General features: G+C 40.8%; 1 protein-coding gene across 2 annotated transcripts in view; it reads right to left on the bottom strand.

Moving 5' to 3' along the window:
* The window catches only part of LOC109890034 (equilibrative nucleoside transporter 1-like), a 66443-nt gene extending 39979 nt beyond the window's left edge, over window positions 1-26464 (bottom strand). The window contains exon 1 of one of the 2 annotated variants that reach the window (XM_031823709.1): window positions 26312-26464. The gene's annotated coding sequence lies outside the window, so the exon portion shown is untranslated. The remainder of the gene's footprint in view (window positions 1-26311) is intronic. The other variant, XM_020481994.2, reaches the window with a different exon arrangement.
* Window positions 26465-27350: the final 886 nt, after the last annotated feature.

Here is a 27350-nt window from a genome sequence, read left to right as displayed (position 1 = left end):
TATGATGTGAATGTATGGTCTTTAAGAATGGTTGTGTTCAACCTCCAATGTCTTGACCGATTGAATGCCCCATTGAGTTTTATGTCCAGGATCACCTCAGCATGATCAGATATGACTATGCTTCCTATCCTAGCGGATAAAACAGACTGCAAAGACGTCCTGGGCATAAAAAAATATTCTAGTCTGACATCCATGAGGTGCAGAGAAAAAAGTGAACTCTCTGTTGGAGGGATGAAAAGCTCTCCAGACATCCGCATACCCCAGATCATCACAAATAGCTTTAAGTGACTTAGCTTGAGGAGAGAGTGAAGCTATACCGCTGGGAAACTTATCAATAAGGGGGTTCAACAAGCAGTTAAAATCTCCTCCAACCACTGCAGTGTCTGAGTTTAATTCTGAAAAGTCTAGAAATACCTTAGTCAAATCAAATCAAATTTATTTATATAGCCCTTCGTACATCAGCTGATATCTCAAAGTGCTGTACAGAAACCTAGCCTAAAACCCCAAACAGCAAGCAATGCAGGTGTAGAAGCACCTGGTGAGGAAATCAGGGGGGTGAGCAGGGGGGAAGTAAATATTCATTATGGAAATGTTCTGCCCTTGTAAAGTACCATTAATTATAACAAAGAGACCAAATTTATCTTTCACACAATTCAAGACCTTAAGAATTGCTACACCTCTACTTCTGGATGTAAATGATGAGAAAAACACTTGACCAAACCCCCCTTGTTGTAATTTCAGGTGCTCCTTATCATCCAAATGAGTTTCTTGCAACAGGGCAATATCAATATTTTCTTTTTTCAAAAAAGACAGTACCTTCCTTTTAATGGGGTTATGGCTCCCTCTAATGTTCCATGTACATACACACAGTCCGTTACCTGCCATTGTATCTTGACCATTCAATATCCAGACTGGATCCTACTGTAAAAGCGGGGTGGTGCCTTTTTCCATGTGTTGAACTCTCCTCTATCTCACCGAGCATAAACAAACGATATGAACCCTGAACTCGAACTATACTAAACCCAAAAATTAAACATGTAAAGATCCAAAAGGGTGTTTTCCCACTAGCTAACATGCAGGGGGTTTCAACTCTCCAATGTAGACTCTTAAGTCCGCATTGCCGCTCAATAGCCTCATCCTTTATATGTATGGAAAAGAAAATCAATAGAAGAAGATTGAGGCTCTTCCACCTAAAACCAAGCCTGGGCACCAATATGGATTCACACATATCTCAGCCTGAGCTATAGCGGCTATTACTTTAGCAAAAAAATTATAAAGATACGAATATTACTGAGCCGGAGTACGTGAGGACTCACACCACTGTTTCATGATCAGATTCAACCAAAAATAAACAAAGTTATTCAATGCTGTGGAGGTGCAGCTTAAAGTTATTTACCCGAGAGAGTCAATAAATGCAGAAGCCTCTTCAGGTGTGTAGAGCTTTTTAGGTGATCCGTTGACCATAATCTTCAATGTGGCCGGGTACAACAGTGCGTAGTCCATCTTCATTCTCCTGAGTCGAGCCTTCGCCTCATCAAATGCTTTGCGTCTTCGTACAACCGCAGTGGAATAATCATTGAAGAATTCGACCTTTGAACTTTTACGTTGACTACCATCAGAGCCGATGTTTCTAGCCGCGTCCATGACGCGCTGCTTGTCGGTGAAGTTGTGGAACTTTATAACCACCGCCCGTGGGTGCTGATTGGGACCGGGTATCGGTGCTTGAGAGCGATGGGCTCTGTCCAGCTTCACCCGACCAGCCTTAGTGTCCATTTGTAGGTAGCCAGGGATCCATTCCTCAAAGAATTTTACTGAACGTGTCCCTTCAGAATTTTCCGGGAGTCCCACAACACGAATATTGCATCTGCGTCCTCGATTATCCAAGTCGTCAATGTGCTCCGCCATTTTGCGCACCTGTTTCTCAAGTGCTTTTATCTTAGCGTCCATAGATGTAGTTGAAGTTTCCACTGCAGCAATTCTTCCTTCCGCCTCAACAACACGTTTCACAACCCTCCTGTATTTCAGCTGAATGGCCTGCTATTGCTTCCAAGACCGTTCTTATCTTAGCATCGATCACTTTAGTAATGTTATCAGTCATCTTTTGAATCACCAGTTCCATTGTGCCTGGATCCGCAATGGTGTTAGCTTCGCTAACGTTAGCTAGCTCCTCATGCACATCCACAGGGGTGGTGGTTTTGGTCGACTTCTTAGTAGTTCTATTGGGCATGTTGTCTGAGATTTTTGCGAAATAGCCATCAAGACTCATTATATGGTAACTTATTTAGCCAATTCTACCACTTTTTCAAGCTAGGAGATTCATGTAAAAATATAAATTTACGAATGCCACGAGAGCTCGCTGAAACACCGTGTTCTCTCTACGGCGCCATTTTGTCCCCCCAATGTTACATTTTAAAAGCCTGTTATTTTAAATGAAGTTCCTCTTTAATATAGACCACATGGATAATTCAATAAATCAGATTTTTTTCATATGAATAAAGGCTTGCTCTAAAGTGCAAAAATTCAGCAAATATTATGGATCCCTCTGTCAACCCTGAAGATTTCAAGCCACTTAATCCAAACATTTAAAAGGAATAGTTTCAACATATTAAAACAATCGTTCAGTTCACGTAAATTATTTGATTACGATTAAATCATCAACCCTGTTACATCAACTCTGTTACTTTATTTGGCACTTAATCAATCAATCAAATGTATTTATAAAGCCCCTTTTACATCAGCCGATGTCACAAAGTGCTATACAGAAACCCAGCCTAAAGCCCCAAACAGCAAGCAATGCAGATGTAGAAGCATGGTGGCTATACTAAAGTCATTTTCTTATTTAACCTCTTGACATGGAAAACATGGTTTTTATTCATTTGAAAATGTGCTCTTTATGACAGAAATTTCAAATTTGGTGAATTATGGTAAAAAAAAATGTTTTACCAAGTTAGACTTCTCATAAGACACCACATTGGTGGAACGACCGAGACAATAACGACCCAGACCATAAGACCCATTTTGTAACCTAATATGTCACTTCATCACAGCTTGAAAGCCTACACTGTGTGTATGACCATGCCAATAATTTATTGCACAAACTCAGAACTTCTACATTCACTTATTTTCCTGAAACTGGCTAAAACAACAAAGGGGAGGTCCAAATTAGGGTTGAATATTTTCCCTGTATTTTACAATAGTTCCACCCCGAAACTAAATCACTCTTCTCCCCAGTAAACCGGTATATCCTGCCCAAAACGGAAGTGTCATTCTAAAGCATATAAATATCTGGATTAGATTCGATCTTTGATCGGCAAGAAAATTCAACTCTGATGCCACCTGAGCCTGATGAGCCATACATTAAAGACTTTTTATGAGCCCTACATTAAAGACATTTTATGAGCCCTACATTAAAGACATTTTATGAGCCCTACATTAAAGACATTTTATGAGCCCTACATTAAAGACTTTTTATGAGCCCTACATTAAAGACTTTTTATGAGCCCTACATTAAAGACATTTTATGAGCCCTACATTAAAGACATTTTATGAGCCCTACATTAAAGACTTTTTATGATCCCAAGCCCAAAACAGCCCAAATGATCTTCACAAAGATCGAATGGTTACGGGTGTGATTAATAAACTACTATGGTCAACCTCCATCGCACATCCTCTCCTCTTTTCAAACTCCCTGTGAGTTCTATTGGCTGCTGTATGTCACGTTCAGCAAACAAGAGATTGCATTCCTCGTCCAACAGTCTATTAGTATAAGAAACAATATAAAAAACTATTCCAGCAAGCAGATCTAGTTTAGCTTTTCCTGGGACTCTAAGAGCTAAGGAGTGTTCTTTAAGGAGAGAGGCCAGCAGAGTGCAGGTGTGTAATACGCAAGAGACAGAGGCTATAAATTAGAAGTTTATGCATAACCCATCATTCATGAACTAAATATAAGGCTAGTAGGTCTACTGCATACAATGTATTACCTGAAAGAAGCAGAGTAGGATATACAGTTGAAGTCAGAAGTTTACATACACCATAGCCAAATACATTTCAACTCAGTTTTTCACCATTTCTGACATTTAATCCAAGTAAATATTCCCCATCTTAGGTCAGTTAGGATCACCACTTTATTTTAAGAATGTGAAATGTCAGAATAATAGTAGCGAGTGATTTCTTATCTTCTTTTTTTCATCACATTCCCAGTGGGTCAGAAGTTTACATACACTCAATTAGTATTTGGTAGCATTGCCTTTAAATTGTTTAACTTGGGTCAAATGTTTCGGGTAGCCTTCCACAAGCTTCCCACAATAAGTTGGGTGAATTTTGGCCCATTCTGCCCACAAATTCTCTATAGGATTGAGGTCAGGGCTTTGTGATGGCCACTCCAATACCTTGACTTTGTTGTCCATTTTGCCACAACTTTGGAAGTATGCTTGGGGTCATTGTCCATTTGGAAGACCCATTTGCGATCAAGCTTTAACTTCCTGAATGATGTCTTGAGATGTTACTTCAATATAGCCACATAATTTTCCTGGCTCATGATGCCATCTATTTTGTGAAGAGTACCAGTCCCTCCTGAAGCAAAGCACCCCCAAAACATGATGCTGCCAACCCCGTGCTTCACGGTTGGGATGATGTTCATCGGCTTGAAAGCCTCCCCCTTTTTCCTCCAAACATAACGATGGTCATTATGACCAAACAGTTCTATTTTTGTTTCATCAGACCAGAGGACATTTCTCCAAAAAGTAGGATCTTTGTCCCCATGTGCTATTGCAAATCGTAGTCTGGCTTTTTTATGGTGGTTTTGGAGCAGAGGCTTCTTCCTTGCTGAGTGGGGTTTCAGCTTATGTCGATATAGGACTCGTTTTACTGTAGAAATAGATACTTTTGTACCTGTTTCCTCCAGCATCTTCACAAGGACCTTTGCTGTTGTTCTGGGATTGATTTGCACTTTTTGCACCAAAGTACGTTCATCTCTAGGAGACAGAACACGTCTCCTTCCTGAGCGGTATGAAGGCTGCGTTTCCCCATGGTGTTTATACTTGCGTACTATTGTTTGATTTCCCAATGACGTCAAGCAAAGAGACACTGAGTTTGAAGGTAGGCCTTGAAATACATCCACAGGTACACCTCCAATTGACTCAAATGATGTCAATTAGCCTAGAGAGAGAGAGACAGAGAGAGAGAGAATCACCACCATCAGAAGCTTCTAAAGCCATGACATAATTTTCTGGAATTTTCCAAGCAATTTTCCAAGCAGGCACAGTCAACTTAGTGTATGTAAACTTCTGACTCACTGGAATTGTGATACAGTGAATTTATAAGTGAAATAATCTGTCTGTAAACAATTGTTGGAAAAATGACTTGTGTCATGCACAAAGTAGATGTCCTAACCGACTTTCCAAAAATATAGTTTGTTCACAAGAAATTTGTGGAGTGGTTGAAAAACGAGTTTTAATGACTCCAACTAAGTGTATGTAAACTTCCGACTTCAACTGTATATAAACAGTATATATACACTGAGTGTTCCTAATATTGAATTGCACCCACTTTTGCCCTCAGAACAGCCTCAATTCGTCGGGGCATGGACTCAACAAGGTGTCGAAAGCATTCCACTGGGATGCTGGCCCATGTTGACTCCAACGCTTCCCACAGTTGTATCAAGTTGGCTTGACGTCCTTTGGGTGGTGGATCTTTCTTGATACCAGTGGCGGTCGATGGCGTTTTTTGTATGGTATTATTTCTATTACAGAATATTGGATGACTTTCTTTCATATGGCATTCACCCAGTTCAATGTAACATTGATATGTTTAGGCTACTATATGACACTCAAATTTTCCCTGTACCCATCATGAGGTTGCTACAACCTAGCCAATGATTGAAAGTTTCAGGTCGAGCGAAAAAATTTGACTAATCAAGGTGACAGACAGTGACACATTCAATACTGCCTTGCACACTCTTGCCTGCATCCAGTTAATCTTGGGCGTAATTATTAGTCCAACAGTTGCAAACGAGAGTTTCTATTGGACAAATTCAGGTATGTTTATCCCCGTAACATTCCGTTTACTTCCGTTTAAGAAATGTTTTTCAACAGAATCGTCAGAATGAATACAACCCTGATCACACGCAAACCCAGTTCACTTTCATAGGAGCCACATACAAACAGTATGATCATTTTGCTCAATGTATAATCCCTTCTCGCACCTATGCGCTCTCCTTCACTTGTGGACCTCAGTGCACAACACATCAGCTGTATGTGACAAGGCGAAAAAAAACTTTCCAAGCCAAACCTTCATATCATAACTGTTAACCGCTACACACAGCCTACATCATCATCACCATTAGCTAATGTCATAGTCAACATAGCTACTAGAATAAACACATCAGTAAACCCGCTACAACCATGCAGTACAGTGTACAGTCAGCAAGCAGTTGAGCAGTTACACTGGCGGGCCCCGGTGGCAATAAATCAATAAAACCAAAAGCTTACCTTGACTTGGAAGAGTTCCAGTGTTGGATAACCATAGACAGCTAGCTAATATAGCATGTATCTCTATTTGAGCCGGGTGTTTGAGTAGGCTAAACTAGCTAGGTACATTTGCTAGCTAAGTGAAATAAAAATGTAAAATAAAGACATTTAGCTATATCTCTCTCTCGCTTCATAATTTTTTATGTGAGTTTGTTCAAAACTGTTCAACAACTATTGTCTTTTTCTCTACTCACCACATTGTATGCACTGCAGTGCTAGCGAACTGTACTAGATTCATTCTCTGATCATTTTATTAGGTGGACAACATGTCAGTTCATACTGCAAGAGCTCTGATAAATTGGAGGATGTCCTTCAGAAGTTGTCATAATTACTGTGTAATTGGAAGAGGGTGGCAACCATGAGCCTCTTAGTTTTTTAAAAATTTAACTCAATGTACCCAGAGGAAACTAGCTGTCCTCCAGCTACACAATGGTGCTACCCTATAGAGTGCTGTTGAGGCTACTGTAAACCTTCATTGCAAAACAGTGTGTTTTAATCAATTATTTGGTGATGTGAATACATTAAGTTTTGTTATGAAATTTACTGAAAAGGATGGTCCTCCCCTTCCTCCTCTGAGGAGCCTTCACTGCTTGAGCCACATGGGAAACTGTTGAGCCTGCAGTTCTTGACACACTCAAGCCCGTGCACCTGGCACATCCTACCATACCCCGTTCAAAGGCACTTAAATCTTCTGTCTTGCCCATTTGCCCTCTGAATGGCACACATGTAACAGTATAACTTTAGACCATCCCCTCGCCCATACCCGGGCGCGAACCAGGGACCCTCTGCACACATCAACAACAGTCACCCACGAAGCATCGTTACCCATCACTCCACAAAAGCCGCGGCCCTTGCAGAGCATGGGGAACCACTACTTCAAGGTCTCCGAGCAAGTGACGTCACCGATTGAAACGCTATTTAGCGCGCACCACCGCTAACTAGCTAGCCGTTTCACATCCGTTACACACATACACAATGTCTCAACTATCTCAAGGCTTAAAAATACTTCTTTAACCTGTATCCTCCCCTTCATCTACACTGATAGAAGTAGATTTAACAAAGTGACATCAATAAAGGATCAAAACTTCATGTGGATTATCCTGCTCAGTCTATGTTAAAGAGTTCCTGTGAACTTAAATTGCATCCAAAATAGATAATCCTGTTCAATATTAATATATATATATATATATATATATATATATATATATATATATATATATATATATAGTACCAGTCATAAGTTTGGACACACCTACTCATTCCAAGGTGGTTCTTTATTTTTACTATTTTCTACATTGTAGAATAATAGTGAAGACTTAAACTATAAAATAACACATACGGAATCATGTAGTAACTAAAAAAGTGTTAAACAAATCAAAATATATTTTATATTTGAGGTTCTTCAAAGTAACCACCCTTTACCTTAATGACAGCTTTGCACACACTTGGCAATCTCTCAACCAGCTTCATGAGGTAGTCACCTGGAATAAATGCATGCTCTTCAACCAATCGCTGCCTGCACCTGCCCTACAAATACCTAGGTGTCTGGTTAGACTGTAAACTCTCCTTTCAGAATCACATCATTACATCTCCAATCCAAAGTTAAATCTAGAATTGGCTTCCTATTTCGCAACAAAGCCTCCTTCACTCATGCTGCCAAACATACCCTTGTAAAACTGACCATCCTACCGATCCTCAACTTTGGCGACGTCATTTACAAAATAGCCTCCATTACCCTACTCAATAAATTGGATGCAGTCTCTCACAGTGCCATCCGTTTTGTCACCAAAGCCCCATATACTACCCACCATTGCGACCTGTACGCTCTCGTTGGCTGGCCCTCGCTTCATACTCGTCGCCAAACCCACTGGCTCCAGGTCATCTACAAGACCCTGCTAGGTAAGTCCCCCCTTATCTCACCTCACTGGTCACCATAGCATCACCCACCTATAGCACGCGCTCCAGCAGGTATATCTCTCTGGTCACCCCCAAAACCAATTCTTACTTTGGCCGCCTCACCTTCCAGTTCTTTGCTGCCAATGACTGGAACGAACTGTAAAAATCTCTGAAACTGGAAACACTTATCCCCCTCACTAGCTTTAAGCACCAGCTGTCAGAGCAGCTCACAGATTACTGCACCTGTACATAGCCCACCTATAATTTAGCCCAAACAACTAGCTCTCCTCCTACTGTATTTATCTATTTATTTTGCTCCTTTGCACCCCCATTATTTCTAACTCTACTTTGCACATTCTCCAACTGCAAATCTACCATTCCAGTGTTAATTTAAAAAAAAAAAGAATTTTACTTGCTATATTGTATTTACTTCGCCACCATGGCCTTTTTTGCCTTTACCTCCCTTATCTCACCTCATTTGCTCACATTGTATATAGACTTATTTTTCTACTGTATTATTGACTGTATGTTTGTTTTACTCCATGTGTAACTCTGTGTTGTTGTACCTGTCGAACTGCTTTGCTTTATCTTGGCCAGGTTGCAATTGTAAATGAGAACTTGTTCTCAACTTGCCTACCTGGTTAAATAAAGGTTAAATAAATCAAATGCATTTCAATTAACAGGTGTGCATTGTTAAAAGTGGAATTTCTTTCCGTCTTAATGTGTTTGAGCCAATCAATTGTGTTGTGATAAGGTAGGAGTGGTATACAGAAGATAACACTATTTGGTAAAATACCAAGTCCATATTATGGCAAGAACATCTCAAATAAGCAAAGAGAAACAACAGTCCATCATTGCTTTAAGACATTAATACATGAATGGCATAAATCAGCACTGCAGACCTCTCCCTATCCTATACCGTGCCTTGATTGTATTACTGTTGATGATATCTGGAAATGTGCATGTACACCCTGGCCCACCTGCTGTTGCTAGCCCCAGTTCTGACTTGTGCTCTGATATCTGCTTCACTGATTTCTGCTCTCGTAAAAGCCTGGGTTTTCTGCACGTTAACACTAGAAGCTTATTACCCACAATGGATCATTTGAAAGTGTGGGTTCACAGCCCCAATCCAGATGTGTTGGTCACTGCTGAGACATGGTTAAGGATGAGTTTTTGAATACTGATGTTATCCTTTCTAGTTATAACATTTTTCCCCAAGACAGATCTTCCAAAAGTGGGGGAGTGGCAATCTTTACCAAGGATAACCTTCAGTGCTCGGTTGTCTCCACCAAGTCTGTCCCCAAACAATTTGATTTGCTGGTTTTAAGCATTAAACTTTCACATAGCTCTTTGTTGACCTTTGCTGCATGCTATCGTCCTCTATCAGCACCGGCCTGTACTCTATCTGCCCTAAGCTCTCTCCTGGCCTGCTAGTTGACCTAAACTGGGACATGCTTAAACCACCTGACCAAGTCCTAAATCAATGGGACTCCTTAAATCTTTCTCAGATTATTACCAATCCTACAAGGTATGACTCCAAACATCCAGAAAAGACTACTCTCCTCGATGTTATCCTCACAAATCCTGTTATCCTGATAGGTAACAGTTTGGTGTTTTCTGTAATGACCTTAGTAATCACTGTTTTACAGCCTGTGTTCGTAATGGCTGCTCAGTGAAACGGCCTGTCCTGATTTGTCATAGACACTTTCTAAAAAACTTTAATGAGCAAGCCTTCCTTCATGAACTGGTCTTTGTAAAATGGTATAGAATCAGCTTGATCCGCTCTGTTGAAGACGCTTGGACCTTCGTATTATATATTTTCAGTGGTATTGTTAGCATACAAGCCCCTATAAAGGGTTCAGCCCCAGGTTCAGCCCCTGGTTCGACCGTGATCTTGCAGAGTTACTCCACCTCAAGAATTGCATTTGGTGAAAGGCTCGGCACACGCATACTCAGGCTGACTGACTCTTGTCCAGGCGAATGAGAAATAAGTGCACTCAGGCTATCCGGAAGGCCAAAGTTAGTTACTTTAAGGAGCAGTTCTTTCTCTGTGGGTCTAACCCCAAGAAGCTCTGGAAAACGGTTAAAGAACTGGAGAATAAACCCTCCCCCTCACACCTGCCCATGTCCATTAATGTTGATGATCTGGTTGTTATTGACAAGAAGCACATGGCTGAGCTCTTTAATCACTACTTCATTAAGTCAGGATTCCTATTTGACTCAGCCATGCCTCCTTGCCCGACCAACATTTCCTCATCTCCCACCCCTTCTAATGCGACTATCCCCGATGCTTCTCCCTCTTTTTCCCCTGCCACACTACAAAGTTTCTCCCTGCAGGCAATAACTGAGTCCGAGGTGCTAAAGGAGCTCCTGAAACTTGACCCCAAAAAACATCTGGTTCAGATGGTTTAGACCCTTTCTTTATTTCTTTTTTTTTTACCCCTTTTTTCTCCCCAATTTCGTGGTATCCAATTGGTAGTAGTTACAGTCTTGTCTCATCGCTGCAACTCCCGTACGGACTCGGGAGAGGTGAAGGTCGAGAACCATGCGTCCCACGAAAAACAACCCAACCTAGCCACACTGCTTCTTGACACAACGCACATCAGACCCGGAAGCCAGCCGCACCAATGTGTTGGAAAGGAAACACCGTACACCTGGCGACCTGGTCAGCGTGCACTGCGCCCTGCCCGCCACAGGAGTTGCTAGTGCGCGATGAGACAAGGATATCCCTGCCGGCCAAACCCTCCCTAACCCGGACGACGCTGGGCCAATTGTGCTTTGCCCCATGGACCTCACGGTTGCGGCCGGCTGCGACAGAGCCTGGGCTCGAACCCAGAATCTCTGTTGGCACAGCTAGTGTTTCTTCTTTAAGTGTGCTGCCCCTATCATCACCAAGCCTATCTCCTAACTTTTTAACCTGTCTCTCCTTTCTGGGGAGGTTCCCATTGCTTGGAAGACAGCCACACTTGGTCCTTTATTTAAAAGCTGATCAAGCTGATCTAACTGTTATAGGCCTATTTCTATTTTGCCCTGTTTATCAAAAGTGTTGGAAAAACTTGTCATTAATCAACTGACTAAGCATCAACCTTTCTTGATGTCTATAGTATTCTCTCTGGTTGGCAATCTGGTTTCCGCAATGTCACCATTGCCCTTGATTCTAAGCAATGTTGTGCTGCTATTTTTATTGACTTGGCCGAAACTTTTGATACGGTAGACCATTCCACTCTTGTGGGCCGGCTAAGGAGTATCGGTGTGTCTGATGGATCTTTGACCGGGTTTGCTAACTACCTCTCTCAAAGAGTGCAGTGTATAAAGTCAGAAAATCTGCTGTCTCAGCCAATGCCTGTCACCAAGGGAGTTCCCCAAGGCTCAATTCTAGGCCCCACGCTATTCTCAATTTACATCAACAACATTGCTCAGGCAGTAGGAAGCTCTCTCACCCATTTATTTGCAGATGATACAGTCTTATACTCAGCTGGCCCCTCCCCGGATTTTGTGTTAAATGCTCTATAACAAAGCTTTCTTAGTGTCCAACAAGCTTTCTCTACCCTTAACCTGTCTAATCCCATTCCGCTTGCGGAAACCCTCGCCAACAGCCAATGAAATTGCAGGGCACCAAATACAAATCAACAGAAATCTCATAAATTAAATTTCTCAAACATACAAGTATTAGGCACCATTTTAAAGATAAAATTCTCGTTAATCCAGAAACAGTGTCTGATTTCAAAAATGCTTTACAGCGAAAGCTCCACAAACAATTATGTTAGGTCACCACCAAATCACAGGAAAACCCAGCCATTTTTCCAGCCAAAAAGATGAGTCACAAAAAGCACGAATAGAGATAAAATTAATCACTAACCTTTGATGATCTTTATCAGATGACACTCATAGGACTTCATGTTACACAATACATGTATGTTTTGTTCGGTAAAGTATATATTTATATCCAAAAATCTTATTTTACATTGGCGTGTTATGTACTGTAGTTCCAAAACATGCAGTGATGTTGCAGAGAGCCACATTAATTCACAGAAATACTCATTATAAATGTTGATGAAAATTCAAGTGTTATGCATGGAACTTTAGATACACTTCTCCTTAATGCAACAGCTGTGTCAGATTTCAAAAAAACTTTACGGAAAAAGTATAATCTGAGAACGGCGCTCAGAGCCCAAAACAGCCAAAATAAATATCTGCCATGTTGCACAGTCAACATTAGTCATAAATAGCATTATAAATATTCACTTACCTTTGATGATCTTCATCAGAATGCACTCTCAGGAATCGCAGTTCCACAATAAATGTTTGTTTTGTTCGATAATGTCCATCATTTATGTCCATTTATGTCCAAATAGCTTCTTTTGTTAGGGCATTTGGTAAACAAATCCAAAAGCCCGTTCAGGTCCAGTCGGACGAAAAGTTCAAAAAGTTATATTACAGGTCGAAGAAACTTGTCAAACTAAGTATATGTTAATGATTTTTATGTTAATTGAATGATTAGAATATTTTACCCTGAAACATATAATTGTATGGAATTTATTAGAATGTATAAAATCATAATCAATAAATGTGTAGTCTTATGTTATGGTATGTTGGTTTTGACCAGGTTTCGGTAGACACTACGGTACCATTCCGGGTAGAAGAGGTTAGGACCGGTGATAGTTCTATAGCCAGACAGAATACAAGCAGAGCCCCTGACAAAACAGATTCTGACCGTGGAGTCGTCCAGAGCCAAGGGCCGGTGCGGATAGTTCAGACGAAAGATCTTAAGGAAGTGATTGAGGTGGAAACTTGTTATGAGGATTGGAATGGAATGGATTCAGTATACAGCCAGATCAGTAGCGAAAGAAGAATGTTATGCCTGCGCCACAGCAAAACCTCAGTTGACAACCATTCCCTTTCCATTTGGTGGAATTGATGCACCCAGGGGAATGGCCTGTATGGTAAAGCTGTTCATGAAGGCAGGGAAGCCAGATAATGACAGTTGCATTGATCTGCATTATCTGTATCCCCATGTGCCCATTACATCCAGACTTCCCCCTTTCACAGTTACTGGAGAAAATTATTATTGTATGGCTCGATACATCACACACGGATGGGACGTAGGGGAAGTAAGAACATGCAGTAGGACAGAGAATGTTACAACCGAACATTGATAGCATCGGAGTTCCAAGGGGGGGTACCTGATGAGTTCAAAGCTAGGAATCAGATATGGGCTGGATTGGAATCAAGCATCTTCTGGTGGTCAACGCTCAATAAAAATTTAGATTGGATCAATTATATCTACTATAACCAACAGCGTTTCATCAACTATACTAGAGAGGCGATAAAAGGTTTAGCAGGACAAACAGAGGCAACTCGTTTGATGGTATGGCTGAATAGAATAGCCTTGGATATGTTACTGGGTGAAAAGGGTGTTGTGTGTGTGTGTGTGTGATATTCGGAGCAGAATGCTGTACTTTCATCCCCGATAACACAGCTCCAGACGGATCAGTGACCAAGACCCTGGCTGGTTTAACCACATTAGCTCACAAATTAGCAGAGAACTCTGCAGTGGATAATGCTCTAACAAATTGGTTTGACAGTGTGTTTGGGAAATGGAAAAATATCATAATCACTGTGTTGTGGGCAACTGTCACCTGTATGAGTGTTTTGGTTCTGTGTGGATGTTGTTTGGTCCCCCGTGTAAGAGGTTTGATTACCAGGACTCTGGAGAGGTCAATGCCGCAATAGATGGTGAGGTACGGACAGTGGGAGGATAAATTCAGGCCTCCAGGCCTAGTAGATGGCTCCGGTTCTTTTAACGATGAGGAGCCAATGTTGGATAAGACTATTTTTGATCTTTAAGACTGTTTTTATGAAGATTGTAATAAAAACCCAAACAGGAAGTGTTAGGATACCTAATGTAGGCCTATAACAGTCATTGATGGATAAGGAATTCAAATACACATATTGGTTTTGTGAGGTTGATTTTGAGTGACATTGACAATATTAATACAAATAGATATGTCATTTTTTGGAGTTAATGGTTAGGCAATAATTAACAGTATTCCACCCTGTCACTGTGTAACATATGGAAATGTGTTTTAATCATAGCAGACAAGGAACCGTGGCAGACAACTTATGACCACTGTGAATCTGATAACAGGGAAGGAGGTCTCCCCACCCAGAGAGGGGAGAAACCGTTGGGCTTGCAATAGATTGTGTAACATATGGCAGGATATGATAAGCAATGTATAATGTATTGGTCTGGATTATTCTTGTATACAATTGATGTATCAGTCTGTATTATTTAGTCATTAAGGGTGGATTGTTAGTTGGATTTATCTGTTAATTGAATGATTAGAATATTCCACCCTGAAACATATAATTGTATTCAATTGATTAGAATGTATAAAATCATAATCAATAAATGTGTAGTCCTAGTCAGAATTAGGGTAAAGCAATATAGCTAATGTTTATGTCTTTATGGTATTTTAAACACAGACTGTCTGAGCAAAATTAGTCTCCGACCTGACCAGAGATTTGGGAGAGAACGGGGAGTACGGGGAGTACGTCTCAAGGTCAAGGTCTCCCTAATCTCTGTCGGCTGGGTAGTGAGACAGTATGTGCGTAGGATACCTTCTGTTTGTGTGTATGTATGTGGGTAGGATATCTACTGTTTGTGTGGAAGTATGTGCGCAGCTTTAAAATGGATGTCTTTGTATTCTTGATTTTAGAACATCCCGTGAATAAACATTTGTTTTAAAACCCTGCAACTGCAATTTAAAAATAAAGAATCTATACAATAAAAAAACACGGTGACCCCCGAAAGCCAGATGGAGATGTGAAAATTAGATGCGCAGTCAGTGCCTTCAGAAAGTATTCATACCCCTTGACATATTCCACATATAACACATATGGTATCATGTAGTAACCAAAAAGTCCATCATGTTACTGGCGGAAAAGGGTGGTGTGTGTGTGATATTCGGAGCAGAATGTTGTACTTTCATCCCCGATAACACAGCTCCAGATAGATCAGTGACCAAGGCCCTGGCTGGTTTAACCACATTAGCTCACGAATTGGCAGAGAACTCTGGGGTAGATAATGCTCTAACAAATTGGTTTGATAGTTGTTATGGGATTTTTATGAATAATGACAAAATTATGTATACATTTAACTTAGAACTATAACTAAACAGAATACTACTCTGTTACTGTATGAATGTATGAATCTTATTATAATCACAATACTGAATATAATGTGTGTAGTTTTAGTCAAGAATTAGAACAAGGACTTTCCGTTCCTTGTTAGAAACTAATGGAGCTATCGTCAGACCGGCTGGAATACTGTGTTCCTTACAGGACATTCTGTCCCCACCCAGGGAGGGGAGAGACCTTGGGCTTGTAGTAGATTGTTTAACAGGTGGCAGACAATGTGAGAAGGCTTGTGAACTATATTGCCATATTATCTGAGAGGAGGAGGGACATTTATGATGAAATGTGGAGGTATATAGACCAATGTACCGGAAATGATAGGGAGAAAGTTCCCGTGAATAAACATTTGACTATTGCTGCTGGGCCTCCGCCTGATTCATTTCAACCAGTTTCCTACAAATTCTGGGTTTCAGGCTGAGAGTAATATAATTAAATTGGGTTATGAACATTGAGAACAAAATTCTCCTGACAATAGTGTGTTTGGGAAATGGAAAAATGTCATAATCACTGTGTTGTGGGCAACTTTCCCATGTATGAGTGTCTTGGTTCTGTGTGGATGTTGTTTGGTCCTCTGTGTGAAAGGTTTGCTTACCAGGACTCTGGAGAGGTCAATGATTCAACAGATGGTGAGGTGCGGACCGATTCCGAGCTCCGGCCTGTGTGATGACGAATACGGCCCTCCAGGCCTAGGAGATGGTTCTGTTTCTTTTAACTACGAGGAGCCAATGTTGGATGAGACTATTTTTTGAGGGTTAAGACTGTTTTTTATGAAGATTGTAATAAAAACCCTAACAAGAAGTGTTAGGATACCTAATGTAGGCCTATAACAGTCATTGATGGATAGGAATGAAAATACACATATTGGTTTTGTGAGATTAATATTGACAATATTAATAAAAATAGATGTGTAATTTTTGGGAGTTAATGTTTAGGCAATAATTAACAGTATTCCACCCTGTCACAGTGTAACATATGGAAATGTGTTTGGATCATAGCAGACAAGGAACCGTGGCAGATAACTTATGACCACTGTGAATCTGATAACAGGGAAGGAGGTCTCCCCACCCAGAGAGGGGAGAAACCGTTGGGCTTGCAATAGATTGTGTAACATATGGCAGGATATGATAAGCAATGTATAATGTATTGGTCTGGATTATTCTTGTATACAATTGATGTATCAGTCTGTATTATTTAGTCATTAAGGGTTGATTGTTAGTTGGATTTATCTGTTAATTGAATGATTAGAATATTCCGCCCTGAAACATGTAATTGTATGGAATGGATTAGAATGTATAAAATCATAATCAATAAGTCTGAGCTCGGTGCCGACCTGACTAGAGATTTGGGAGAGAACGGGGAGTACGTCTCAAGGCCAAGGTCTCCCTAATCTCTATCGGCTGGTTAGTGTGAATGTGTGTGCGTAGCAGGACATTGTGTGCTAATGTTAGCGTGAATGTGTGTGCGTGAGAAGCCGGTATAAAATTAATTGTTTTGTATTCTTGACTTTAGAATGTTCCCGTGAATAAAACTTTTTGACTATTTTAGCTGGGCCTCTGTCTGTTTCATTCGACCAGTATCTTACAAATTCTAGGTCACTTGACTGAGTAGTATAATTGAATTGGGTTATGAACATTGAGAACATAATTCTCTTGACATTATTATACCTTTATGTCAACAAGGAACACAGACTGAGACCAAGGTCTCTTTTACAGCTGGGCCCTGCGTATACATGGTTACACATACAGTTGATACAATGATTAAGAAACTACACAAGACAAATAAAACCATCACAGATAACACACACAAATACAGCAGCAGATTATTACATTTACACACAGGTTATTCCCCTAACAGGTTATTCCCCTAACAGGTTATTCCCCTAACAGGTTATTCCCCTAACAGGTTATTCCCCTAACAGGTTATTCCCCTAACAGGTTATTCCCCTAACAGGTTGTTCCCCTAACAGGTTATTCCCCTAACAGGTTATTCCCCTAACAGGTTATTCCCCTAACAGGTTATTCCCCTAACAGGTTATTCCCCTAACAGGTTGTTCCCCTAACAGGTTGTTCCCCTAACAGGTTATTCCCCTAACAGGTTATTCCCCTAACAGGTTATTCCCCTAACAGGTTATTCCCAGAACAGGTTATTCCCAGAACAGGTTATTCCCCTAACAGCACAAGAACTTGCATTAAACGAAACAGTTACAAGCAATACAAAAATCTCCAATAAATATTTAAAATGGGCAACAGAGGGACAAGAGTCTCAAGTTTAAGTTTAGTCTGCAGGCTAATCTATAGGCAAGGAGCGTAACAGGAAAAGGCAGCCATACCCAACTCTGTGGAAATGGCATGAGCCTCAAGTGTAATCCATGCTTGAGACCTTGCATGTGAAGGTCACAAGCTCTAGCCTTCAAAGACAATCAATAGCAGATTGTATTAATCTCCAGACCTTAAAACCAGGCTCAGCCTGTGCAGTCTGTCTATTTTGCTATCTTGAAGTCTCACCGGCTTTATTAAGACCTGAAAATATCCCCAATGCTTTATTAAGCCCTGAAAACAACCCCAAGCTTATTTTCTTAATGGGAAGCTAATGAGTGCATTCCATGCCTTAGTCAAAATACTTTCATGGATTTAATCTTGTTTTCAGACCAAATGTCTTGACTGCATAGACGATTTCTGTGGAGCTTTACATTCTTGCAGATTATTATTTTCTCATATCCTTGGTCCTCCCTGACAGCTCTCAGGTAGTTCTGCTGCGCTGTGTTGTGTAACCGTGTCCTGGCTAATCTACAGTTTTCAGGTATTCTGGTAAACTGTGGGACAACTTTCTTTTGTCATTTTCTGATTGCCTACAGCAAGTACTCCCAAACTAGCCGCCGGGGGTACGCCAAGTAAAAATGTGATTAACATTTTTTCTTTTTTTTCCCTTCACATTTCCAAACAGTCCATATATATTTTCCAAAGGGCTATACATTTGGATGAGTTTTTTTGCTCGCCTGAGTAGCCCCGTTTCACTGCCAAAATTAAAATGAAACCATCTAGTGTTCAGCGAATAACAACACAATGTCAAATACAGGTAGCCTAGTCAAATAATTTACATCCAATGACATTAACCATCACTCTCTTGCGGGAAACATACAGTTGATGTCGTAAGTTCACATACACTTAGGTTGGAGTCATTAAAACTAGTTTTTCAACCAATCCACACATTTCTTCTTAACAAACTATAGTTTTGACAAGTCGGTTAGGACATCTACTTTGTGCATGACACAATACATTTTTCAACAATTGTTAACAGGCAGATTATTTCACTTATAATTCATTGGATCACAATTCCAGTGGGTCAGAAGTTTACATACACTAAGTTGACTGTGCCTGCTTGGAAAATTGCTTAGAAAATTCCAGAAAATGATGTCATGGCTTTAGAAGCTTCTGATAGGCTAATTGACATCATTTGAGTCAATTGGAGGTATACCTGTGGATGTATTTCAAGGCCTACCTTCAAACTCAGTGCCTCTTTGCTTGACATCATGGGAAAATCAAAGAAATCAGCCAAGACCTCGGGAAAAAAAGTGTAGACCTCCACAAGTCTGGTTCATCCTTGGGAGCAATTTACAAATGCCTGAAGGTACCACGTTCACCTGTACAAACAATAGTACGCACGTATAAACACCATGGGACCACACAGCCATCATACCACTCAGGAAGGAGATGTGTTCTGTCTCCTAGAGATGAACATACTTTGGTGCGAGAAGTGCAAATCAATCCCAGAACAACAGCAAAGGACCTTGTGAAGATGCTGGAGGAAATAGGTACAAAAGTATCTATAGCTACAGTAAAACAAGTCCTATATTGACATACCCTGAAAGGCCGCTCAGCAAGGAAGAGGCCACTGCTCCATAACAGTGTTACAGACCTATATCCATCCTGCCCTGCCTATCTAAGGTCTTCGAAAGCCAAGTCAACAAACAGATCACTGACCATCTCGAATCCCACCGTACCTTCTCCGCTGTGCAATCTGGTTTCCGAGCCGGTCACGGGTGCCCCTCAGCCATGCTCAAGGTACTAAACGATATCATAACCGCCATCGATAACAGACAGCACTGTGCAGCCGTCTTCATCTTATCGGCAGGCACAGTAGCCTTGGTTTTTCTAATGACTGCCTTGCCTGGTTCTCCAACTACTTTGCAGACAGAGTTCAGTGTGTCAAATCGGAGGGCATGTTGTCCAGTCCTCTGGCAGTCTCTATGGGGGTGCCACAGGGTTCAATTCTCGGGCCGACTCTTTTCTCTGTATATATCAATGATGTTGCTCTTGCTGCGGGCGATTCCCTGATCCACCTCTACGCAGACGACACCATTCTGTATACTTCTGCCCTTCCTTGGACACTGTGCTATCTAACCTCCAAACGAGCTTCAATGCCATACAACACTCCTTCCGTGGCCTCCAACTGCTCTTAAACGCTAGTAAAACCAAATGCATGCTTTTCAACCGTTTGTTGCCTGCACCCGCATTGCACACCAGTATCTCTACCTGCACATGACCATCTGATCATGTATCACTCCAGTGCTAAATTGTAATTATTCGCCTACCTCCTCATGCCTTTTGCACACAATGTATATAGACTCTTTATTTATTTATTTTTATTTTTTTCTGCTGTGTTATTGACTTGTTTATTGTTTACTCCATGTGTAACTCTGTGTTGCTGTCTGTTCACACTGCTATGCTTTATCTTGGCCAGGTCGCAGTTGTAAATGAGAACTTGTTCTCAACTAGCCTACCTGGTTAAATAAAGGTGGAATAAAAAATGTAAAATAAAAACAGCCATAAAAAAGCCAGACTACGGTTTGCACCTGCACATGGGGACAAAGATCATACTTTTTGGAGAAATGTCCTCTAGTCTGATGAAACAAAAATAGAACTGTTTGGCCATGATGACCATCATTATGTTTGGAGGGAAAAGGTTGAGGCTTGCAAGCCGAAGAACACCATCCCAACCGGTAAGCATGGAGGTGGCAGCATCATGTTGTGGGGGTGCTTTGCTGCAGGAGGGACTGGTGCTCTTCACAAAATAGATGGCATCTTGAGGAAGGAAAATTATATGGATATATTGAAGCAACATCTCAAGACATTAGTCAGGAAGTTAAAGCTTGGTCGCAAATAGGTCTTCCAAATGGACAATGACCCCAAGCATACTTCCAAAGTTGTGGCAAAATGGCTTAAGGACAACAAAGTCAAGGTATTGGAGTGGCCATCACAAAGCCCTGACCTCATTCCTATTGAAAATTTGTGGGCAGAACTGAAAAAGCGTGTGCGAGCAAGGAGGTCTACAAACCTGACTCAGTTACACCAGCCCTGTCTGGAGGAATGGGCCAAAATTCAACCAACTTATTTTGGGAAGCTTGAGGAAGGCTACCCGAAACGTTTGATCCAATTTAAACAATTTAAAGGCAATGCTACCAAATACTAATTGAGTGCATGTAAAATTCTGACCCACTGGGAATGTGATGAAAGAAATAAAACCTGAAATAAATCATTCTCTCTACTATTATTCTGACATTTCACATTCTTACTGACCTAAGACAGGGAATTTTTACTAGGATTAAATGTCAAGAATTGTGAAAAACTGAGTTTAAATGTATTTGGCAAAGGTGTATGTAAACTTCCGACTTCAACTGTATATCCTAGCCTACCTCTTTCAGGTAATACATTGTATTCATTAGGCCTACTAGCCTTATATTTAGTTCATGAATGATGGGTTATGCATAAGCTTCTAACTTTTAGCCTCTGTCTCTTGCGTATTACACACCTGCACTCTGCTGGCCTCTCTCCTTAAAAAACGCTCCTTAGCTCTTGGAGTCCCAGGAAAAGCTAGACGAGATTAGCTTGCTGGAAAAAAATGTTTTATTGTTTCTTATACTAATAGACTATTGGACGAGTGATGCAATCTCTTGATTGCTGACTGTTACATACATTAGCCAATAGAACTCACAGGGAGTTTGAAAGAAGAGGGAACGTGCGATGGCGGTTGACCATAGCAGTTATTTAATCACACCTATAACCGTTCAATTTTCGTTAAGATCATTTTGGGCTGTTTTTGGCTTGGGATCATAAAAAGTATTTAATGTAGGGCTCATAAAATATCTTTAATGTAGGGCTCATATAATGTCTTTAATGTAGGGCTCATCAGGCTCAGGTAGCATCAGGGTTGAATTTTCATGCCGATCATTTATATGCTTTATAATGACACTTCCGTTTTGGGCAGGAAGTACTGGGTTACTGGGGAGAAAAGTGATTTTTTTCTCGGGATGGAACATTTGTAAAATACAGGGAATATATTCAACCCTAATTTGGACCTCCCTTTTGTCATTTTAGCCAGTTTCAGGAAAACAAGTGAATGTATAAGTTCTGAGATTGTGCACTAAATTATTGGCATGGTCATGCACACAGTGTAGGCTTTCAAGCTGTATTGATGAAGTGACATATTAGGTTACAAAATGGGTCTTATGGTCTGGGTCGTTATTGTCTCAGGAATGTACTTGGCTAAGGTGTATGTAAACTTCCGACTTCAACTGTAGCTGCTGCTCATGTTGGTATCTGTACTGGGAGACATAGTGGAGTTTTAACGTGCGTGCAAGCAGTTTCTCCCGACGCCACTTGGGTACACTGCAGCATCCACCGAGAGGCTCTTGCTGCCAAGGGAATGCCTGACACCTTGAAATACATTTTTGAAAGACATTTTTATTTATTTACTGATCATCATTTTCACTTGTCTGACCGCTTGCATGATGACGAGTTTCTCACATGACTGTCCAATCTGGGTGATGTTTTTTCTCGCCTGAATGATCTGAATCTAGGATTACAGGGACTCTCTGCAACTATATTCAATGTGTGGGACAAAATTGAGGCTATGATTAAGAAGTTGGAGCTCTTCTCTGTCTGCATTAACAAGGACAATACACAGGTCTTTCCATCATTGTATGATTTTTGTGTGCAAATGAACTCAAGCTTACGTATAATGTCAAATGTGGTATAGCGAAGCACCTGAGTGAGTTGGGTGCGCAATTACGCAGGTACTTTCCCAAAACAGATGACACAAACAACTTTCATGACCCGCCTCAAGTCCACTTACCGAAATCTGAACAAGAGATCCTCATCGAAATTGCAACAAGTGGTTCTGTGAAAATGTAATTTAATCAGAAGCCACAGCCAGATTTCTGTATATGGCTGCGCTCAGAGTATCCTGTCTTGGCAAATCGTGCTGTTAAGACACTAACGCCCTTTGCAACCACGTACCTATGTGAGAATGGATTCTCGGCCCTCACTAGCATGAAAACGAAATACAGGCACAGACTGTGTGTGGAAAATGATTTAAGACAGACTCTCTCCAATACAACCCAACATTGCAGACCTTTCAATCACACAGTTCTCATTAACCTGTTGTGAGTTATTCACATTTTCCGATGAACAAATAAGGTTTTATATGTAAGATGGTTAAATAAATAGCAAAATTATTGATTATTATTATATTATTATTTGTGCTCTGGTCCTATAAGAGCTCACACTCATTCTTATGTTTAATAAATGTATCGTATAGTGTATGTGGGGAAGGCTTACAATGATGGCAAAAAACAACATTTGAGAGTGTGCCAACCCTGGTGGTAGAGGGGCTACGCAGATGGAGGTTTAACGGTTGGACCTGAGAGACCCAAACCAGCACATAGTGGTAAATATGAGATTGCGTACTTTGGAACCATTTGATACAGCTTTGATCTTACAGATGTCCTCCATCCATCAAAATGTGTCTTCTGATTCATGGGAGCTGTCCCAAAAAGCTCCACACAGCAATGAGACAACATTATTGTACTGGCTGCCAAACCACAGCTTGACATTACTGTGCAAGTTACATCTCGTCGGAGCTCCTGCTTTAAAGTCACAGCCTCTAAATATTGGCTCACAGCAGCCGGATCAGAGCTGGTGGAGTATTGTTTATTTGGGAGCTGTGGGGGCTTGGGATGGACTCTGGGGGTGAGAGAGGGCACAGAGTTGACTTAACAGCCTTGCTAATACTCTGCTGTTGTGCTGTGCTGCACATGGAAAGGGTTAGTTAGTAGGACTCTAGCTTACTGCACCCTGATGTTAATGTGCCATGAGTTCCAGGGATGCCTGTTGGGCTTCTTTGGAACTCCTTATACCTGCAGAGTTTCAAACCCAAAGTGTGATCTTTTGCACCAATAAGTATTCTGTCTCTGGCAGGAAACAGATCAAATCAAATTGTATTTGTCACATGCTCCAAATATAATATAACCTTACAGTGAAATGCTTACTTACAAGCCCTTCACCAACATTGCAGTTAAGAAAATACCTTAAAAAAGTAATGTCACGTTCATCGTAGTGAGAAGACCAAGGCGCAGCGTAAGATGAATACATACTTTTAATGAAGATGAAGAACACTTAACTACACAAAACAACAAACCGAACATGAAGCTATAATAATACTAGTGCAGACACAGGCAAATAGACAGACATAAAGAAGTTGGCTGCCTAAATATGGTTCCCAATTAGAGACAACGATAAATAGCTGCCTCTAATTGAGAACCAATCTAGGCAACCATAGACATACATAAACACCTAGATAGTAAACCAGCCCATAAACCTACAACAACCCCTAGACAGTACAAAAAACACATACATCACCCATGTCACACCCTGACCTAACCAAAACAATAAAGAAAACAAAGAATACTCAGGTCAGGGCGTGACAAGAAATAAAAGTAACAAATAATTAAAAAGCAGCAGGAAAATAACAATAGCGAGGCTATAAACAGGGGGGTACCGGAACAGAGTCAATGTGCGGGGGCACCGGTTAGTCAAATCAAATCAAATTTATTTATATAGCCCTTCTTACATCAGCTGATATCTCAAAGTGCCATACAGAAACCCAGCCTAAAACCCCAAACAGCAAGCAACGCAGGTGTAGAAGCACGGTGGCTAGGAAAAACTCCATAGAAAGGCCTAAACCTAGGAAGAAACCTAGAGAGGAACCAGGCTATGAGGGGTGGCCAGTCCTCTTCTGGCTGTGCCAGGTGGAGATTATAACAGAACATGGCCAAGATGTTCAAATGTTCATAAATGACCAGCATGGTCCAATAATAATAATCACAGTAGTTGTCGAGGGTGCAACAAGTCAGCACCTCAGGAGTAAATGTCAGTTGGCTTTTCATAGCCGATCATTAAGAGTATATCTACCGCTCCTTTTGTCTCTAGAGAGTTGAAAACAGCAGGTCTGGGACAGGTAGCACGTCCGGTGAACAGGTTAGGGTTCCACCGGACGTGCTACCTGTCCCAGACCTGCTGTTTTCAACTTTCTAGAGACAGCAGGAGAGTTGGAGAGCGGTATAGATACTCTTAATGATCGAGGTAATATGTACATGTAGTTAGAGTTATTAAAGGATTGTGTCAGTGCGGCTCAGAAATTATAGACCCTGTAATAACCCCTTGGCCACAATGATTTAATTTAGTAAAAGCCACCTGAGGTTGCAAAACTATATGGTTAAATGGTTAAATGTAATGTGTGTTATGACACTGTATAATGTAATATAAAATGGTAATGCTATGATTTTGGAATTATGATTTGTGAGTTATGATTATGTAACAACAAAGTTATTAAGGACATGTCTGAAAAATGACCTTCCCATTGGCACAGAGCAAGTAACATTAAAGGCATTAGACCGTCGTGAGACAGGTTAGTTTTACCCTACTGATGATGTGTTGTTGCAATAGTTGATGCAATCCTTTATGTTATTAAGGATGCTGCAGGTGAACATTTCTAAATGAGCAGCTTAATTAAAAGATAGTTTAGACCCATACTGTCCTGAAAGTGGCAGGACCCTTTTCCTCAGAACTGCTGCCACCACACAGCTGAGAATGCAATCTCACTCCAGATGACTATAAGCAATTGCTTATCTGAGCACAGAAGCACATTGTAAAAGAGAGAGAGCGTTTACAGTTGTGCTGCTATGTTATGATATGTCTATTCTATAGGGGATATTTTGAGAAGTCCCCCCCCCCCCTGCAGGGAGACCCCCCACACGTAGGATGAGGTTGTGTAGCCTACTGGGACTGTGCATAGTTCATATGAACACAACATCCTACAGCTGACCAAACATTATGCGTCTCTTTCTCGCTCTCTCTCTCTCTCTCTCTCTCTCTCTCTCACACACAAAATGTGAAATCATAAAATATAGGCTTACTAGTGTTGCAAAGTCATATAGCAGTTACACACATATCAAAGAACATGTTGGACCTGCTCGCATGTAACATAGGCTAATCGAACACCTCGCATCATGCACACGCATGGCATGACATATTTCAAATGTAACAGTACACCTGTCATTTCGAGGTAGCGCAGTGCGATGTTGTGACCATTCGACCTTCAGCTATAAACGAGTTGGTATTTGTGATCTACTCTGTGCAGTATGCATGCACGGTGTTTGGTAAACGCGTTTGTTAAAACAATTGAATCCCAAAACCTGTGCATCAACACCATTTCGCTGACGAACGCTTGGCTACATCATGACGATTCGACTCATATCGTCTCCCCAATAAAAGCTTGTGCCATGTGCAGACTGTTGTCGCATGTAAATAATGGTATTTCCATAGTTAGCTATAGGAGTAAAACGATGTACTTACATGATCAGAAGTGGTGTGATGCTGTCACATTCAAACGCGCTCCATTTCTGCCACATAAAGTTGGTGGGGTGTTCTCCTATCTTCCCAACAGATTCGTTACAGTTGCCTACTCATTTGACGACAAAATTTGTAAACTGGGCTGCATTCATTCCGAAAGCAGTGGTGATGGTGGTGACACATGCAAATTAGCATTAGGGGAAATTCAAATTCCTTGAGGCAGAGCATCTCTTACTTTGAATTCTTACAAATCCAGGATTTAAATATTTTACTATAAGAATTTGGGTCATAACATGTAGTGGACTTTGATTAGCTTATAATGGAAAGTTTATATTGGAAGTTTTATTATAGCCCCTATACTACACTGATGTGGCATTTATTCATGAGCACTATGGACACTATTAATTCTAATGATAAACATCCTAATATGGGGAAAACAAAGCCAGAGCACACTAAACATTGGATGGAAATACCCCTGTGGATACAATGTAGCAAGTTGTAACAAATTAAAATATTAATTCCCTGCAAAGATAAAGTGAATGAGTCAACTGTAGGAGTCACAACCATGTTATCTATTTGATGTAGCATAATGGATTGTGACTCAATGTTTCAATTTGCCTCAATTTTAATTTCACTCTACATTACTACCATGACTCAGCACCTCCCAAACAGGAAGCCACATAACACACTAACACTGGGGGAGACACTGTGGCGTGTATACATTGAAATGTGCTCTGACTCACAAATGCCTGCCATAAATATCCACTTGAGAGGCTTTTTTGGTTGGCCCTATTTATTTCCTTCTCCTATACAACTGTACTAGTTCACCAAGAATCCCACCTCAGACTGCAACAGCGTCACATGTTGTCCTGTTTTTAATAGCAGTCACTCAGCCAGCCCTGACAGTAGTGATATCTAGGGTAGCAGGTGTGACTTCCTCTAATCATATACAGTGCATTCAGAAAGTATTTAGACCCCTTGACTTTGACATATTGTTATGTTACAGCCTAAATAGTTTGTTTTCCATCAATCTACACACATT

Source organism: Oncorhynchus kisutch, linkage group LG4 (assembly GCF_002021735.2).
Source record: "Oncorhynchus kisutch isolate 150728-3 linkage group LG4, Okis_V2, whole genome shotgun sequence".
Classification (NCBI taxonomy): Eukaryota; Metazoa; Chordata; class Actinopteri; order Salmoniformes; family Salmonidae; genus Oncorhynchus; species Oncorhynchus kisutch.
The sequence above is the reverse complement of the archived record's forward strand: the minus strand, read 5'-3'. Positions and strand labels throughout refer to the sequence as shown.